Here is an 18,615-nt window from a genome sequence, read left to right as displayed (position 1 = left end):
AGGTGGTAAAAAACTAAAAATATTATCCAATTGCAGTAAAATTCAATTTCAATAAATTGATATTACTCAATTATCCAGTGCTGTTGGGAATGTAGGCAAATAGGCTTTCACAAATGTTCTTAATGAAGACTAAATTGTTTCAACTTTTTAGAGGTTGATTAGGCAAGTTTACCAATAACAATAATAATGGCAAGTAGTTATTATGTGCTATGTATTGTTATACGTACTCTATGTTTATTAACACTTAATCTTTACAATAACTCTGTGAGGTAGGTACTATTATTATCTCCCATTTTACAGATGAGAAAATCAAGACATGGACACATCAAATAATTTACCTAGGAAAAAGTTCACATACCTAGGAAGCAGAGATGCTGGAATTCAAACCCCGGTACTCTGGCACCAAAGTTCATGGCCTTAACCTCCCTGTAATACCACCTCATGGTATTACATATATTGTTTAAAATGTATCTGGGATTTTGTTTTTATTCAGAGATGGTGAGGCCAACATATCAGGAGATGACTGCCAATGAGAAGATAGTATGTTACTCACAGTTCCCAAGAAGAGGGGGGATGCCGTGCCATGCAGAGACTCATGGGGAAGCACCAGGGTCAGTCAAGAGGCGGAAGAAGCAAGAGGAAAGCATGAGCAAGAGCCTTTATTGTGGGTTTTGCAGGAAGGAAGGGGCAAGGCAGGGTGAGTAAGCCAAGCAGATTTAGGATTGGATAGTTTAAATAATTTCGGCAGGCTCTAGGCTATGGCATAATTAGGGCAGAGGAATATGGCCTCCTGGAGCATAAGAACCAGATAGAGTTCACAGTATGGCCTCTGGATTGGTTGATTTGTATATCAAAGGTGTGTTTGCAGGCAAACTGTTTGCTGTCTCTTAGAATGAGCTAACCCTGGGAGGGGTAGTCTCTCCAGGATCAGCAAGGCCCCAGATGCCAGAGCATCAAGAATACAGGAAATAAGAAAATTGATACATACATGTATACTCTTTGACTCGGCAATTTACCATCTAGGAATTTATACTGTAGAAATGCACACATAAGCGGAGATATGTAAACACAAGTGCTCAGCACAGCACTGCTTGCAACTGCTCAAAATTGCTATTAACCAACGTATGCGATTCTGGTGTTCGTGGAGGCTGAGAAGCAAGGCTTGACTAAGAGAATGACGTCGGAGCTCTAGCAAAGCACAGGTGTGGGTGTTTCTGAAGAGTTCTAACCGCTAGCCAGAACAGGACAGTGGTTCTCAAGCTTCAGTGGGTCAGAATCACCTGCTGGGCTTGTTAAAACACGATCCAGATCACTGATCCCCATCTCTAGAATTTCTGATTCACAGGGTGTGGGATAGGGCCCCCAAAATGTGCATTTTTAACAAGTTCCAGGTCATGCTGATGCTGCTGGTCTGGAGACCACACTTTGAGATCCACTGCCCAAGAGCTACTGAATGGGGATACCAATTTGAAGAAGACGTTCTAACAGCTTAGCTCAACGGACCTTGACAAAGGAGCAACCAACCACACCTGCGAGACCGGGCTACAAAGCTTGCCACCAGAGGGCAGTGCTAGAGACCTTGGGCACCCCGGTTTGGATAGAGCCACTGTCCTCAACAGATCTGACTTAATTGGATGACAAGTATCCAAAATAACTCACTTTTCAACTACAGTAGTGATTCTTTAGCTGTTTTTAGCAATTGGCTGCAAGATAAATATTTGAAGGTCAAGGCTTAGGTCTGGAACACTCAGATGGCAAAGTCACATACAGGTTATTGAGGACCTCAAAAGAGGCGTTAAAAAACCTTACAGCTTAACAGCCTGGATGCCAGGGATATTCCGCAAAAACAAGTTCAACTTTTCTATGTGGTCTCTTCAATGTCCATTTGGATTCATTCTTGTGGAACTTGACTCTTTGAAAGGTAGCACTAAATATTACCCTCCTTTGCTAGGGGTTGTTTTAAAATATATCACGTTCTCATGAAAAATAATAGGAAATCTTTGCTCCAAACTCACTCATGAAGTTGGATTTTAGTTATTTTACTTCCAGAATTGTGGACCAAATGGTGAAAGAAAATACCAGGTAGTAGCTATCATACAATATTTTTTATCATGTCGAATCATAGTTCTTACTACAAATTTTGTATACAGGTAGTTTCAAAAATAGTGTAATCACATTGATCTGAATTATAGAATAGTAAGGAACTGTGAGTTTTCTTCTACTATTGTCACTTACATGTAGCTTTTGTCATGCCAATTATTTTCCAAAAGGGTAATAAAGACAAAGAGAATACTATTAATATATGCTGTTTTAGAAATTTGATTCTATGAGTTGAATCAAAATAATGTGGGCTCAAAACACTAGAATTTTATTTAGACTAAAATATTATTCCCAATGTTAAACACATTACAAAGAAGAAAAATAAATCACCTAGTATTACCAAAAGCTAATATCTATTTGCAATTGTTCAATGTTTAAATCAGAAAGTTGGCCCTCCAAAATTTGAGAAATTAGCAACTTTTCAGATAACTATATCACTTCTTTCTGAATGTGACATGCCATGGTGTTTGATTTTAGCATTCATCTGATTGCAGTGACTAATCTTACATCACAGATTCTCATACTCTCTGTGGGATGGTTGGTAAAGGGTGGCAATGGTTGGCGAATAGGGACAAAGAATGCAGACCAGTGAATATGCAGGTTGGACAGATGGCGTTTACAGATGAGCCACACATTTCCCAGCTATTAATACTGAGGACTAATCACAGTTCGTACATCCTTGCTCTTCACAGCCTGGCAAAGGACTTTGGCAGCAAAGGGCTGAGTCATTTTTGTCTGCCGGTTGCCATGGGATTCTATTGCCCTGGAGACCCTTCTACCAGAGCCTGCAGCACCAGCAACAGCGTCACTCACACTGGGAACTCTCCCAGGGCAGGAGCTGGAGTGGTCCACCCATGACCTCTTTTCAAAATCAGAAAGTGTCATTTCTGCAGTGGTTAAGTAAGTTTTCTCTTTTCCACGAGTGAGCTATTTAATTTGATCATTTTTGCATTTAACTTATTGCCATTAAGTGCTGTATGTGTGTGTTTTATGTATAACTGACTTCTAATGCATCAATATGACAAATGAATTACTGTATTGACCCACCTCTTCTCCGAGCGTAGAATGTTAAGATTTATATGATTAAGTCAAGGGCTCTGCCATTCTGTCCCACTGTGAAAAACCTAAAAAAAAAAAAAAAAGCATAAAATATTCAAAATAATGAATCACCAATTAGTACTGAAAACACATATTATATTTAAAATGTATGAAATGTGTGTATTTTGTTTTAGGGTTGGGAGTAAATATATCTATTCAGGTAAAATTTCCATGAGATAGGATTCATCTGTTCATATTTTATGATTACTCAGAGCCTAGGCTGAAATTTAGCTTTTATTTGCAACAAAGAAAATTTTTCTTAGCAAATTAATAGTATCACAATACCATGTTTAAACTTTTAAAAATATATATTTTTTGAACATAGTCGAACAATTTAAAAGCATTGGTTTACACTTAAATAATTAAATGTATATATCATTTTTATCTACCTGATAAAATTTTATCTGTTGTTCGCTAAAGATTCTTCTACAATAATTCATTAGCTTAATTGAAAAATTCATGGTGGATAAAAGTCATTCAACAGCATTTTTTAAGAATTCATATTTTACACTACTTCATGCAAGAATTATCCAAAAATGGAGGAGAGTAATAAGGCTCAGAGATCAATATTTTGTTTCTCTACAATTCTATGATAAAAGGATAATTTTATGAAAATTATAATTTTTGATTCAGCTAATATTTATGGAATGTCCACTATGTGGAAAGGGCATTGGTTGCTGTGACAAGGACTAGGTAACTATCCACTATTCAATCTCTACTTCTTCCTAAATAGCAAAGCCCTGCTTTCTGTTGGATATGGGCATGGCAGTGTGCCACGCCATGAAACTACGTTTCCCAGCTTCCTTCCTTCCTTTGTTGCCTTCCTTTCCCAGGGAAACTACATTTCCCTGGCCACGTGACTGGCCAGTAGCATGTAGCAGAGGTTGTAGGGTGAGCTGACTTGGCTGGATATTAGCCCTTGCATCTTTCTTTGGCTTTTTGCCTGGAACACAAACACGAAGGCTAGAGCTCCAGGATAGAAGCCAGCATTCAAAAGGCCAAAGCTGAACAAGAGAAGGACCATGGGACAGTGTTGACTGTATTAGTTATGGTTCTCCAGAGAAACAGAACCAATAAGATGTAAATATATATATAAAGAGATTTATTATAAGGAATTGGCTCCTGTGATTATGAAGGCCCAATATCTGCAGTCAGCAAGGTGGAAACCCAGGAAAGCTGATGTTTCAGTTCAAGTCCAAACGCTGGAAAAAAACAATGTCTCAGTTTGAAGGCAGTCAGGCAGGAAGAGTTCTCTCTTACTCAGCCTTTTGGTTCTATTCAGGCCTTCAACTGATTGGATGTGGCCCACCCATATTAGGGAAGGCAATCTGCTTTACTCAGTCTACTGATTCAAATGTTACTCTCATCCATAAATACCCCACAGACACGCTCAGAAAACTGTTTGATCAAATATCTGAGCACCTCTTGGCCCAGTCAAGTTGACACATAAAATTAACTATCACAGTGACATTTGTCCATCACATACCTGCCCTAGACAGCAAGCCTCCAGACTTCTTTTATGTGAAGGAAGAATAAATCTCCACCTTATTTAACCCACTGTTTTCCAGTTCTTTTACAGCTAAATGCAATTTCCAACTGATATAGTGACTATAATCACACTTGAATATCTCGACTTCCCTCAAATATTTTAGAATTTCAAACATCATTTTCATGTGATAAACTCTCAGCAAACATGTTCTAATGTTAGTATCTACAATCAGGACATAAAATCTTTTCTAAACCACTTTATATGGTGATAAGCTATAAATGTAACCATATTGAAATTTATAAATAATTTTTCTTACAGAAAATATCATCCCATTTTTTTTCTTTTATTTACTTTTCATCCACCTCACCTGCATAATTCAAATTTATCTTTCAGAATTCAATTTATGTGTCAACCCTTCCAGGGTCTTCTAAGAGTTTGGTATCTCTCCCAAATTCTCCTTTAGCACACTGCAATTCCCTCTGGAATGATCCTTGCTAAATTCTATTATATTCATTACTTCATCATTCTATTAGCCCTCAGAGAACTGGATTTATGTTTTACGAGGGTTTCTTTCCCTCTAAATAAGTTGCACCTCACGTGAGGAGGGCTAAGTTAATCTTGCTTCTGAGTTCATTGCACACTGTCACACTTGTTCCTTGCAAGACCACCCACCACCTAGTTTTAGCCATTTATTTACTCATTTACTTAATCCCTTAATCTCTATATAACATTCCAATTCCTCTTGGCCATCCCATAGGCAACCTGTGTAATGTGGTACTGCACACTCCTGTATTTGTATATGTTCTTGTAAATTGTTTCCTGTTTTATGCACATACATTTTTAAAATTTTTATAAATGGTACTGTGTTATACCGTATGTTTTAATTTGTTAATTGCACTTATTCTGTGTTTTGATTTGTTTACTGAACAACATATTTTTAAAATCCATCCATGGTGCCATGTCTACATTTAATCAATTGCTTCTGACTGGGACATAATGTTCTCTGGTATACAGCTGCCACAATTTACCTATTTGTTCTCCCAAGATATTTACTAGTTGCTTCCAAATCTTCATCACCACAATAATGTAGCAATAAGCATTCATTTATGAGCCCCCTTTAGATCTTGTGAGAATTTCTTTAGCGTGTTTGTGTGTATAATGTGTATGTATATATGTATAATGTGTGTATAATATGTATATATGTGTGTGTGTATTCTTACATATGTATATATACATGTATACATTTTATATATGTATATACACATATATGTGTAATGTATGCATGTATATATACATATGTTAAATATATGCATATGTGTGTGTATGCATGTGCATAAATATAAATATCTCCTAAGAGCTGAATTGCTGGGTCACAGGAAGCTCACATACTTAATTGACTAAGTCGTGCAAATTATTCTTTCCAAAATGGCTTCATCTGTCTACCAGCAGCACATGAGAATATCAGTAACTCACATCCTCTCCAACACCTGGCATTACTTACCTCCTAAACGTTGCCTTTCTAGCAATGTAAAATTATATTTTGGTTTTTAATTTGTATTTCTCTGATTACTAATGTGTTTGAGAATCACTTTACACACTTAGCCTTTTGGAGATTCCTCTTCTCTACATCACTGTCCATATTTCTTTTGAAATTGCAGTCTTTTTGTTATTGTTGATTATTTTCAGGTGTTTTTTGTGTATTCTACATATGAATCCATTCCCAGGCTTAGGCATTTAAAATATATTCTCCCATTTTGCTATCTGTCCATTACTCTGTCCATTAAATCCCTTACCAAACAGAAATGCTTAATATTGATGTAAAAATAATCAACATTTAACTCACGATTTGTACTTTGTTTTATTTAAGAAGTCCTTCCCCATCCCATATCTGAATCATAAAGACATTCTCCTATATGTCCTTTTATTAACTTTCTAATTTTGTCTTTCACATTTAAGTATTTAATCCATCTGGAGTCTACCATTGTATGCGGCAATAGACAGGAATCCAGTCCTATTTTTCTCCATACAGTAAATAATTTTCCCAACATCATCTAGAAAACAACCAGTCCTTTCCCTGTTATTTACACTCTCTTTATTGTATATGTACACATTAGCCTGTCTCTGAGCCTTTTTAGTATATTTCTTTTTCTTTTTTTCTTACCTGTTCTTATTCATCATATTGATCTCTATACCCTCAGAACCTAGCAGAATGCCTAGAATTATTTTTTGTAATAAATGATGATAACCTATTCATAATAAAGCCTTTTTAACCAGTGTCCACTTAATTGCCAGATCAACCAGAGTTCTCTTCCCATTTTAAACATAGCCTGATGCTCACAGTCTCTGAACACTCACAGCTGAGATTCCATTATGTGCCCTTGAACTACTGTACCCACCAGTTAAACTGCACGCTCATAAGAATTAGGTATCTTAGATCCAAAACTGTTTATGCCTACTGTACTTATTATTGCAACTATATAATTTAAATATTACATAAACAAATGCAATGGGAGTACAAAAAGAGTTGTTTCAGTAAAAGCTATTTTGAAGGATTGTGATAAGGAGAACTGTTATAATAATTATTACAAAATAAGTGTGGGCTAGGCAACTATGAATGATTGGGACAAGGGGATAAAAATTATAAAGATACAGAGGAATCTTCCACTCAGATGGCTTTAAGTTCTTGTCCACTGTAGAAAAACTGAAACTGGAAAACACAGACGATGCCTATGGGCACGGCCTATGCAAGACAGATGAATTGAATTATAAACATTGGTATCTATCCTCAAAAAGAAAATAGCCCTTAATCAAAAGATTGACACAAGAATGCACATGTATATATTTACATTGAAATAAAATACATCCGTGTATCATTTTTACGATTCTCTGTTTCAACCAACTTTTCAATCTATCAGCCATTTATGAGATTAGATGAGAGGACTTCTATAAGGCAACCATGTAAACATAGTTACAAGTTCCAAATAAGCTGCACATTGAAAATTCGGGGACACATCTAGAAAACCTATTCTCTGAGAATATATTGAAATCGCTAGAGGTACTATGGTAAAGATTATTTCAAGATGGAGCCTGAGCACATACATCTTCGAATGTTTTTAAAGGAGCAAATCCGCAGTAACAGTGACAAACAGAAAGAACGCCACCAGCCCCTGGGAAATTTTGAGGAATTCCTGAAAGATAGGAAGCAGATGGAGTCAGAATGTCAGACAAACAAAATCAGAGAAAACAACAGTCCAAAACACACAGATGAGAAAATTACTGTTAAAAGTAATTTCACATATAATCAAAGCTCAGACTCAACAAACAAGAGGACCTTAGGAAATAATCAGAGTAATTGAAGTACCATATTCTGAATAACTAGGCCAGGTTGACCCCTCTTAGGCCCACTTATACTAAGTAACAGGCAGTAGCTACGATTTCTCCAAATGTTCTTTCTTTAATTCCCTCCAAAGAAAATCTGGGGCCTTAAAAAAGGGAGTGATCTTCCAGGATGAGGTTCTTAGCATTGTGATGGAAGTATAGAGAAAAATAGAGGAAAGCCTAAAGAAACTTCACCCTCCATAACAAACCAGACAAAGAAATAAACAAGGAGAGCAGTAGACTTCAGCTTCCCACATTACAGCCATAAATACAGGACTTTAGAGTGTGTATTTTTGTATAAAAGACTCCCAGAATATATATTGGGCCTAGAGAAGCAGAACTGTACCTCAACTAATTTAAGACTATGGAAGGAATAGGGAGTTCCCACATTCTGAAGGAATTCTCACAATTTGGCAGACCACACACCTATCCTTTCACACAATTTCCAGAGAAGCCTACTTTAACTGGAACACGTGTTCACAAACAATTAAACATGGATTACCATGTGCAAATAGGAACAATGAAGATTTGCTGAAGATTTGAGGAAAACCAGCACCATAAAAAAGAGGCACAATATTCACCAAATAAAAGAATACCAAAGCAACTGAAAAAGAAGAACAAACAGAAGCCAACTTATACACAATATATAAGTATAATTAATATCCTCAGAGAGCTTTTAGTTGATAGCACATCCATAAGACAATAACAAGATTCTATGAAAAAGAAACAACTAGAGATCTTATAAAAATAAAAACAACTCAATAAGTGTGCTGAGTGCTACACTGGAAATAGCAGAACATAGAATAAGTAGGCTGGAATATCTCTCCAAGGGATACTCTTAGAATGTAGAGTGAAAGGACAAAGAGATGGAACACATGGAACAAAAGTCGAGACAGCTTTAGACTAAGTATATACACTATATGCATTTTAATTTGATCATTATAGCCACCTGGTAAGGTAGATTTTAATTATTATTCTTCATTTTGCAGATAGGGAAACAAAAATCCTGACACAGTGTAATGGAGCAAGTCAGTGGCACTGCCCAGTCTAGGACTTGGGTCTCTTAAGTCACAGGCCAAGTTCTTCCTCTCCCTTGCCAAGAAATTGGGTGATTGTTGAGCTGGGATAACTGGGAAACACCTTTTTTAATACATTGTAATGCTGAGGACATCCAAGAGGAGAGCATGACCATGGCTGAATCTCAGGCAAAGTCAAGGAGACTGAAGACCCAGAGAAGGCTGCTGGATTTGGCAATGGATAAACTTTGAGAAATGTTTCATCGGGGCTGTGGTTCTCAGAAGTCAACAGAATTATATAGTCACCTTGGGAGCTTATGAACCTGCAGAATTCTGGGCCTCATTTCTAGAAATTACAATTCAGTTAGTGTGGGTGGCTTCAGAATCTACATTTTAACAGGCACCCCAGGTAATTCAGAAGCAGGTTCAAAATTGAGAGGACAGAGTTCAGGATATAGAGAGGCCAAGGTAGCTAGAATTCTCAGGGCAGAGTACCAGAATAGAGGGACAGCTCCAGAGACCTACAGAACGTTCTACTCAAGTCTTCAGCTAAGAATTTATCAGTACCTGCCTGTGAGGAAACCACATCAGTCTGGGGAAAGAAACACCAAAGCAATTTCTGAAGATCACACAAGACCAGGAATAGATCATGTTCCCACCAGCTAGAATGGAGGATTTTCATAATACAGAGGGCATTAAGCAGAGCACTCGGAAGGGCACCGCCTCAGTAGGGGAGCTGAATTAGCCCTAGCACCAACGGCATTCTCGTTCCATCTAACAAAGAAAAAGAGAAAGCCTTGAAAGGATCAAAATGTCTCCAAGTAAGTTAGCTGCATCCCAAAAGAGGGCTCATGAAAATTTAAAGAAATATTCCTTACTCAACAAGGTAAACTCATAATATTAAATTAAAAATTACCAGCAGACATGCAAAGAAGCAGGCCGATAATGAGGAGAAAAATTAATTAATGGAAACAGAGTCAGAAATCACACAGGTGATAAAATTAGTAGGCAAGGACAAAAAAACAGTTATTATAACTAATATATTCAGAAAGGTAGAGGGAAGCATGAGCATGTTAAAAGAGACATGGAAGATATTAAAAAGACAAATAGAACTTCTAGAGATGAAAAATACAGTGTCTGAAGGATAGGATTAACAATGGATTAAACATTGTAGAAAAATAAATTAGTGAACTTAAAGACGTAGCAATATAAACTATCAAAAAATGAAAAATAGAGAGAAAAAAAGACAAAGGAATGAATAGACCATCAGCAAACTGTGGACCACCTCTGAGCATATCTGTGTAATTGGGGTCCCTAGCGGTTGGGGGGCAGAAATATATTTGAAGAATTAGTGGAGAAAAATTTTCCAAATTTGATTAAAACAATAAACCCACAGATCTAAGAAGCTCAATGAACCCAGGCACAAGAAACCTGAAGAAAATTATACCAAGGCCTAACATAATTAAATTGCTGACAACCTTAATAAAGAGAAAATCATAAAAGCCGCCATGAAAAAAAGACGCATTGCCTACAAAGGCACAAAGATAAGAATGACAGAGATGTCTCATTGGAAACAAGGCAAGCTAGAAAACAGTGGAGAAACATCTTTCAAGTACTGAGAGAAAAATAATGAGAAGGATAAAGACTTCCTCATCTTTGTGTCAGAATTCAGAATAAATGCCCAGAGTATAGTCTGGGTGCAATAATTCTCTGATGAATGAGTGAATATGTAGACTTTTTCCTCCAATCAATAGTTAACTTATGGGGTATAGTGTTTTGACAAATAAAACAATCAGAATCATGAACAAAATTGTAAATTTGAGCACAATTTATCACTTTGTAAAGTTTGCAATGCTATTTTGCTATGTAAAAGCAATCTTGAATACCACTGAGTTATAATCCAAGGGGGAAAGAAGTAGAAATGATGGATGGAAGCAGGAAAACATAACATTCTTTTAAACTCATCTCCAAAACAGAGGGTGGTTAATGTCAAGGGAAAGACCCCACGTCCACTCTGGCATTTGGCTAAATCCAGTCCTGCACTACCTACAGCTGGGTGAATTCTCTTTCATTTCCTCTCTGTTCTTCATTTTTCTTACTGGGCCTGTCTTCCCATTAAAGTCACCAGAAAGCAGATGGATGTCCACGGAAGCAAATCCCCAGAGTGTTCCAAGGTCTCCAAAGTTGTTGTTAACCTGTCTCAGAGTACAGATGGCAGGGTGCAAAACCTCATAAGTGGCCCAGAGGCCCAGCAGTGGAGTTCAAGCCCCTATGAATAAATCATGCTCCTTTTCTCAATATTCTGGCCTTGGGTACCGAGGAGCATTTGCCATTCACCTGGGTCCTGAACATCTTGTTATAGAGCTGCAGAAATTTCTAATGATATATTCTTTATGAACAGCCTGTATGCAACACTGGGGGCTTCTTGGGTATAGGTACATCTGTGCAAAGAATTCTAAACTTGCTCTTGATAGAATCGCCCTGACAGTGACAGAGCCTCCCACCTGCCCCTCCATGAAAGGCTGCATTTGGCTCAATAATAATTAGCATCAATTACAGCAGAGGTCTTTGCGAAGACTGAGCCTGGCCTTCCCAGGCTGCAGGTGCAGAATTATCCCCGTGACCTTTTCCTCGAGGATCGGTCAATGAGGAGAGAGGAGGGAGCCGTCAGGAGGGAATCACAGGCCTGTTTATCTTCCCTAAGAATCATTGTCTGGCCTCTGCTATTCATGTCAGCCCCAGCATTTTCCTCTTGGGAAACCTACAGGAGAGGCGGAGACGCCTCATCTGCGTGCTTGCCTGCTGGAGCCTTGCGAACGGGCACCTGGTTTTATTTTCTGGGTATCTTTATGCTCATTTGCAAAGAAAATCCACTTTATTACAAGGAACAAAAACACAATAGAAAGAACCCAGGTGGCTGAAGGCTGACTGACAGGCAAGGACGTCAGGAATAAGACGCCAGACAAGGGCCCTGTGTCTCCAAACGGCAGCTTCTGGCTGCCAGTGCGCATGCGGAGCCTGCTGCACGTGGCGGGACTTGCACCTCAAAGTAGTGAAAAACCAGGCTCCCCTTCACTCACACGCCCCAAATAATGCAGGTACCGCAAGATGCGACGTGGAAGGTTGTCTTTTCTCTCATTTGCTTTAGTTCTTGCTTCATATTCATAATATAAAAAAAAAGAAAGAAAATTCAAAAAACGACTGTGACCAGCTAGTCCTCCGAGGCGCTGTTTTTACAATTCGATAGGATCAAATGCTTTTCTGGCTCTTTGCCATCCTTGGTGATAAACGCAACTCCGACTTCAGCACTTCTCCGTTTCCCCGATCCCCAGTGGAGCTTTAGTAATGGTTGTGTACCTTAGACTGCAATTATCCAAGCCCTGTCTTCCCTCCCCGTAAGCTCCTGGAGGGCAGTCAGCCTCGGATCCACGTCGGCCTCCCCAGCATTCCTGCGAGTAGCCGGCAGCTACAGCAGAAGAGGAAGCGCCCAGCGGTCAGAGCGGGCCCCAGCCAAGCGGAGCCCTGCCAAGCTTCAGAATCCAGCCGGGAAAATTGAGGCTGATTAGATCTACCTCATTTCCTACAGGTCGTTATTTGAAAATCACCTTCTCAGTGACTTCCATCATTAGAAATTTCAACCCTTTCATTTCATATGACCCTTCTCTGCTTTATTTTGTTCCCTGAGACTTAATCACTGTCGAAAATACTGCTTAGCCCACTTCGTTATCTTGGTCAGTGTCCACAGCCCCATTGGAATATAAGTGCCACCAAGGCAGGGATTTTTGCCTGTTTTAAAAGTATAACACTTTCAGGCCGCTGCGGTTGTAGTGGTTAAGTTCGCACACTCCGCTTCAGCGGCCTGGGGTTAATAGGTTCAGATCTGGACAGGGACCTGCGCACCACTTATCAACCCATGCTATGGCAGGCATCCCACATATAAAGTGGAGAAAGATGGGCACAGATGTTAGCCCAGGGCCAATCTTCTACAGCAAAAACAGGAAGATTGGTAACAGATGTTAGCTCAGGGCTAATCTTCCTCACCAAAAAAAATAAAAAAATAAAGTATAATACTTTCTTCCCACTGGCTAAGCAGTACCTGGCACATAGTAGATCCTTAATAAATGTCTGTCTACTTAATTAAAGAACAAAGACATGTAAATTCCTTGTATGTCTTAGGCGCTTACAAATTATTTACTTAAAAGTGACTTTGTTGAGTGAATGAACCAAATTAAATGCACACAAATTTCTATTTATTTGTGAAAAGTTCTTTGATAAATGTTTAGTAGTGTTACATATGTCTACTGGGGTTTTTTTTTTTTTTTTTTTTGTGAGGAGATCAGCCCTGTGCTAACATCCGCCAATCCTCCTCTTTTTTGCTGAGGAAGACGGCCCTGGGCTAACATCTGTGCCCATCTTCCTCCACTTTATATGGGACGCCGCCACAGCATGGCTTGCCAAGCAGTGCGTCGGTGCGCGCCCGGGAGCCGAACCAGCGAACCCCGGGCCGCCGCAGCGGAGCGCGCGCACTTAACCGCTTGCGCCACCGGGCCGGCTCCTCTACTGGGGTTTTGATACCTATATCTAAAATAAACAATTCAAAGATACTCAGAGTGGTATTTGTAGCACTAATGACATTAGAGGGAGAAAAGGAAAACAAAGACTCAAATTAACGTACAAATTGAAAATCTTACTCATTGATTTGCTTGCAAACAGTGGTAGTAAATACACAGATGAAGGCAAGAGCTGAGCATGTTGAATACAATTTGATTGTCTGTGAGGTCACAGCTTCCAGGGATATTTAGGTTTGATTATTTCACACTCTTCCCTCTGCCCTGTTTTCACTGCATCTGCTGTTATTAGGATACTACTTCACGTGACCAAGACTGAAATATGTTGCTAGAGCATATTCGGCAAATTCCTGTTAAGATCTGGTTTGAATCACCTGTTGTAGGCAAAAAAAAATGGCTCCCTAAAATGTCTACATCCTAACCCTTAAAACCGGTGAATGTTACCTTATGTGACAAAAGAGACTTTGCAGATGTGATTAAGTTAAGGACCTTGAGATGGGAAGAATATTCAGGTGGGCCCAGTCTAATTACATGGACCTTTAAAAGCAGAGACCTTTCCCTGCTTTGATCGGGGAGAAATGCAACTATGGAAGAGTGTTCCGAGAGATGTGAAGATGGAGGTAGAGGGCCTCTAGAAGCTGGAAGAGGCAAAGAAACGAGTTCTTCTCTAGAAAGAAGCACAGCCTGGCCGGCACCTTGATTTTAGCTCAATAAGATCCATGTCAGGCTTCTGAGCTACAGAACCATAAAATAATGTTTGTATTGTTTCAAGCCACTAAATTTGTGGTTATTTGTTACAGCAGCCGTAGAAAACTAAGGCACTGCCTGTTCTGACATCACTCCATACTATGTCCTTCTATGCATTTTATTCTAATAGCTCTTCTGTCCACTCACTATACCAAAAATAGAGAACTGGATTAAGAACAGAGACTTCCATACCTTTACTCTTACTGTTCCTTACATTGAGTATCATGTTCTCCCCTTTAAAATTCTCACCCATCATTCATGGCCCAGGTTGAATCATCCCTGAGTCCCAAGGCAAATGTATTCACTCCTCTCTCACTTTTCTTTTTTTTTGCTGAGGAAGAATCAACTTGAACTAACATCTGCTGCCAATCTTCCTCTTTTTGTATGTGAGCCGCCACCACAGCATGGCCACTGACAGATGAATGATGTAGGTCCGCGCTCAGGAACCGAACCCGGGCTGCCGAAGCAGAGTGTGCCGAACTTAACCACTAGGCCATCAGGGCTAGCCCCTCTCTCTCTTCTTCATTGAGTTCTTACACACTCGTGTAGCCATTTTTTCACTTTCCTTGTATTATATTTACTCTGTTCCTCTCTACCACCATGGTTCCCAAAGAGCAGGGCCCTGTGTTTTTCATATTTCATATTTCATACAAATATACCTTATAACATCTAGCTTAGAATGAAGCACATAATGCCCATTTGACATATTTTCAATGATTAAATAATTCCAGAATGAGAGGCAGTCTATTTCCCTCATCACTAAAAAGATTCATAGAGAATAGTTTTACAATTGTCATCTGGATTTGGTAAAGAAACAGTCTTAGATGCACATTAAAAGATAGATGGTAAATATCTATTCCCAGGTGTCAGGAAGTACATTCAGTATGAGATCCTGTAAGTGGGTGGAAATGCTTATAGAAAACAGCCTGAATGACTCTGAATTGCTGTCAAAAAAGAAAACAAAATACATAATGTAATCAAAGACTAAAAAACTGAATAAGTAATAACACAGGTGGCTGTGTGATACAAATCAAAAAGACAAGGGCTAGCTTGTAAAGGTAAAAATAAAAGGATACAGAATCAGGGACTTTTTCACTGAAGAGAATGATAAAAGACACTAAAAAGCAAATATACCCGAAGGAGAAAGGATGAGAACACAGCTAAACATGAAAATGGCAGGTGCCTTAATTATTTACTAGGCTCAGAAAATTCACTGGGCAAATAGAACATTTAACTTATTTTTTCTTTTATTCAACAAACATTATTTGTGTGCCTGATATTTATAATATATATTGATAATCATTTCTGAGGATATGAAATTAAAGAATACACTGCTTGCTGTAAAGTGTTCACAGAATAATAAGGCTAGAGGGTGGTCTATATGGAGCAGGTATGACCATGAAAAAAGGAGTCACAATTATACTCAGTTCAAGTGCTAGAGTATCTGCAGGTTAATGGTTCCATGTATATTAGGATTGCTTGGGTTAAAAGTGATAGAAAACCTAACTCAAAATAGATTGAGGAAAGTGAAAATTTATTGACTTCTATAACTGAAAGGCTCATTGGTGGATCTAGTTTCACATGTAGCCAGATTTAGGGCTCAAATAATATCAAAAGATCCTAGTCTTTTCATCTCTGCTCTCTTCCAACAGTTGGCTTTGTTTTCAGGCTCCATAAAAAGGAATGATGGCTTCCATTTTCTCTCAGTTTTATTTCCAATGTAACTGAAAGTATATTCCTCAAGAATTTCTAGTAAAAGGTCATTATATTGCATTGGCTCTGATTAGGTCATTTGCTCATCTTGGATCAAATTGCTGTGGCCAGGGGGAGGCGATGCTCTGATTGACCAGATATGAGTCATGTTCCCATCCTGATTCGGGGGAGCAATCAATGTCACCTGAAGTACAGGGACTGAGAGAGGGAGAGGAGGTGGTACACAGATGAAAATTGGGTACAATTACCAGCAGAAGGGAGAACAAATGCTGAGCAGCATAATAAAAAATGGATGTCCACAAATGGTGGAAGTGGAGAGGAAGAATAATGGAGGGAAGGAGAGAATTCAATGTCAAGAAAAATTTGTTACTATAATAATTCCTGAGCTGAATCTTGAATGACAAGTAAGACTAGCTAGATGAACTAGATGAATGTGCCCCCTCCTTACCCTAGCGGTAAAAGGTAGGTAAAAACTATTAGGTAAGGTCATCAAGATTAAAATGATCTAGCTCTGTTTCCCTATGGGTTTTCCTTTAAATGTGCATCAAGGACTGCCCACATCAATATCACAGAGGATGCTTCTTTAAAAATACAACTTCAGGGGGCTGGCCCGGTGGCGTCGTGGTTAAGTTCAGCACACTCCGCTTCGGCTGCTGGGGTCCGGTTCCTGGGCGCGGACCTACACCGCTTGTCAGTAACCATGCTGTAGTGGCGACCCACACACAAAATAGCAAAATAGAGGAAGACTGGCCACAGATGTTAGCTCAGGGTGAATATTCCTCAGCAAAAAAATAAATAAATAAGCTTAAAAATACAACTTCATTCAGGCCTCATCTCACTCCGCCTGACTTTTGAATTTTGTAGGCTGGAGCCTAGAATCTGCACTTTAACAAGACTAAATTGGCCTAGTGGATTCTTGTATACAACAGTTGGCTTTGTTTTCAGGGTCCATAAAAAGGAATGGAGCCTTCCATTTTCTCTCAGTTTTATTTAAAGAATTCAAGTTTAAGTAAAGTTTAAGAACTCCAGTTCACTATCCAAATGATTTATACAATTTCTTAGGAAGGCATGGGTACAGCATTCATTCATCAGTGAACAGATATTTATTGAGCACTGAATACATACCAGGTAGTCTTCTAGGCACTGTGAATACAGCAGTGAAATAAACAGTTTCTGCTCATAGGACACATTACATGATTTGTGGGGCCTAGGGCAAAATAAAATTGTGGGGACCCCTTGTTCAGAAATTAAGATGCATAAGAAAGCTACAGCAGAGTATTAAACCAAGTGTGACTGCACAGGTCATGTGCCCGTGAAGCTGGGCCTACCTGCCAGTATGACACCTAAAATCCAGTAGGAGCTAAAGACTGCCCTCAGAAACAAGAAGACAACAGGAGCTCTCAACAAAAAGAAATAATTCTTTCCTACACTTCGAGGCAATCACACACATAAATCTTATGACTTTTTTGGCTCTGGTCCTCCCAACAAAGTAGATTTTGACAAAATGAACTCTGACTCATTTCTTCAAGCTGTTGATGTTTTGAGGAGCAAGAAGCGTCTCTGAATTTGGTATGGAACCACAGAATTAGTTTTTCCACTTTACTGCACCAATGAGCCTCAAAATCTGGCCCAGAAGCAGCAGCCTCAGCACTACTGTGAACTTGTTACAAATGCCCCAGTCCTACTGAATCAGAGACTCTAGGGGTGCAGCACAGCAATCTGTGTTTTAACATGTTGCCAGATGATTCCGATGCATGTTCAAGGTTAAAAACCACTGTGTGACACATACAATACCTGGGGCTAGTTGAAGTGTTGCATTCTCAGTGGATATTTCTATGAAAAACAAATTGCACATGTAACGGACTTATTCATTTGTTAGTAGGATTGAGAAGAGGTGCCCAATTAAGTGACTGAAAAAAATACACCTAAAACAAAGTGACTCAATAAAAAATAAAATTGACAAAAATTTGACAAGAACAAAAGAAGCAAGAGTTAAAATATTAATATATGACAAGATTGAATTTAGGCTAAAAAAGATAAACACAATAATTAATGGCATGTTATGACGCTAAAGTGTATAATTTAAAGGGGAGATATGACATTTCACCAAGTAACATATTAGCAATACTCATGAAACAGAAATTACAGAAGAAAACAAGAAAATAGACTTTTAAAAACTAATAAGAGGTTTTTGATTCATGTACTTGTAAGTCGTCAACAATCACCTGAACCAAAAATAAGAAAAGTTATACAAAAACCTAAATTGCATAATTAAAATGGTATATCTTATTGATATAGTTCAAACTCCAACCTGAAAATAGAGAATATGTCATCTTCTCAAAAGTCCAGGGAACAATCACAATATTAACAAAAATCAGGACACAAAAAAATCAATAATTTATAGAAGTAGAAATAGAACAGACAACATTCTTCAACTACAATGCAAACAAAAAAGAGACTAATAAGACAATCAGAAAACCAAAAGGCCATTTCATGTGCACATTTG

The 18,615-nt window shown here is 38.6% G+C and overlaps 1 long non-coding RNA gene across 1 annotated transcript in view; it reads right to left on the bottom strand.

The window, feature by feature from the left end:
- Positions 1-18,615, bottom strand: part of LOC131420441 (uncharacterized) — a 94,820-nt gene that overhangs the window by 24,750 nt on the left and 51,455 nt on the right. The window contains exon 6 of the long non-coding RNA XR_009223532.1: positions 3,148-3,224. This is a non-coding gene — a long non-coding RNA (uncharacterized LOC131420441). The remainder of the gene's footprint in view (positions 1-3,147; positions 3,225-18,615) is intronic.

Source organism: Diceros bicornis, chromosome 23, assembly GCF_020826845.1.
Source record: "Diceros bicornis minor isolate mBicDic1 chromosome 23, mDicBic1.mat.cur, whole genome shotgun sequence".
Classification (NCBI taxonomy): Eukaryota; Metazoa; Chordata; class Mammalia; order Perissodactyla; family Rhinocerotidae; genus Diceros; species Diceros bicornis.
The sequence above is the reverse complement of the archived record's forward strand: the minus strand, read 5'-3'. Positions and strand labels throughout refer to the sequence as shown.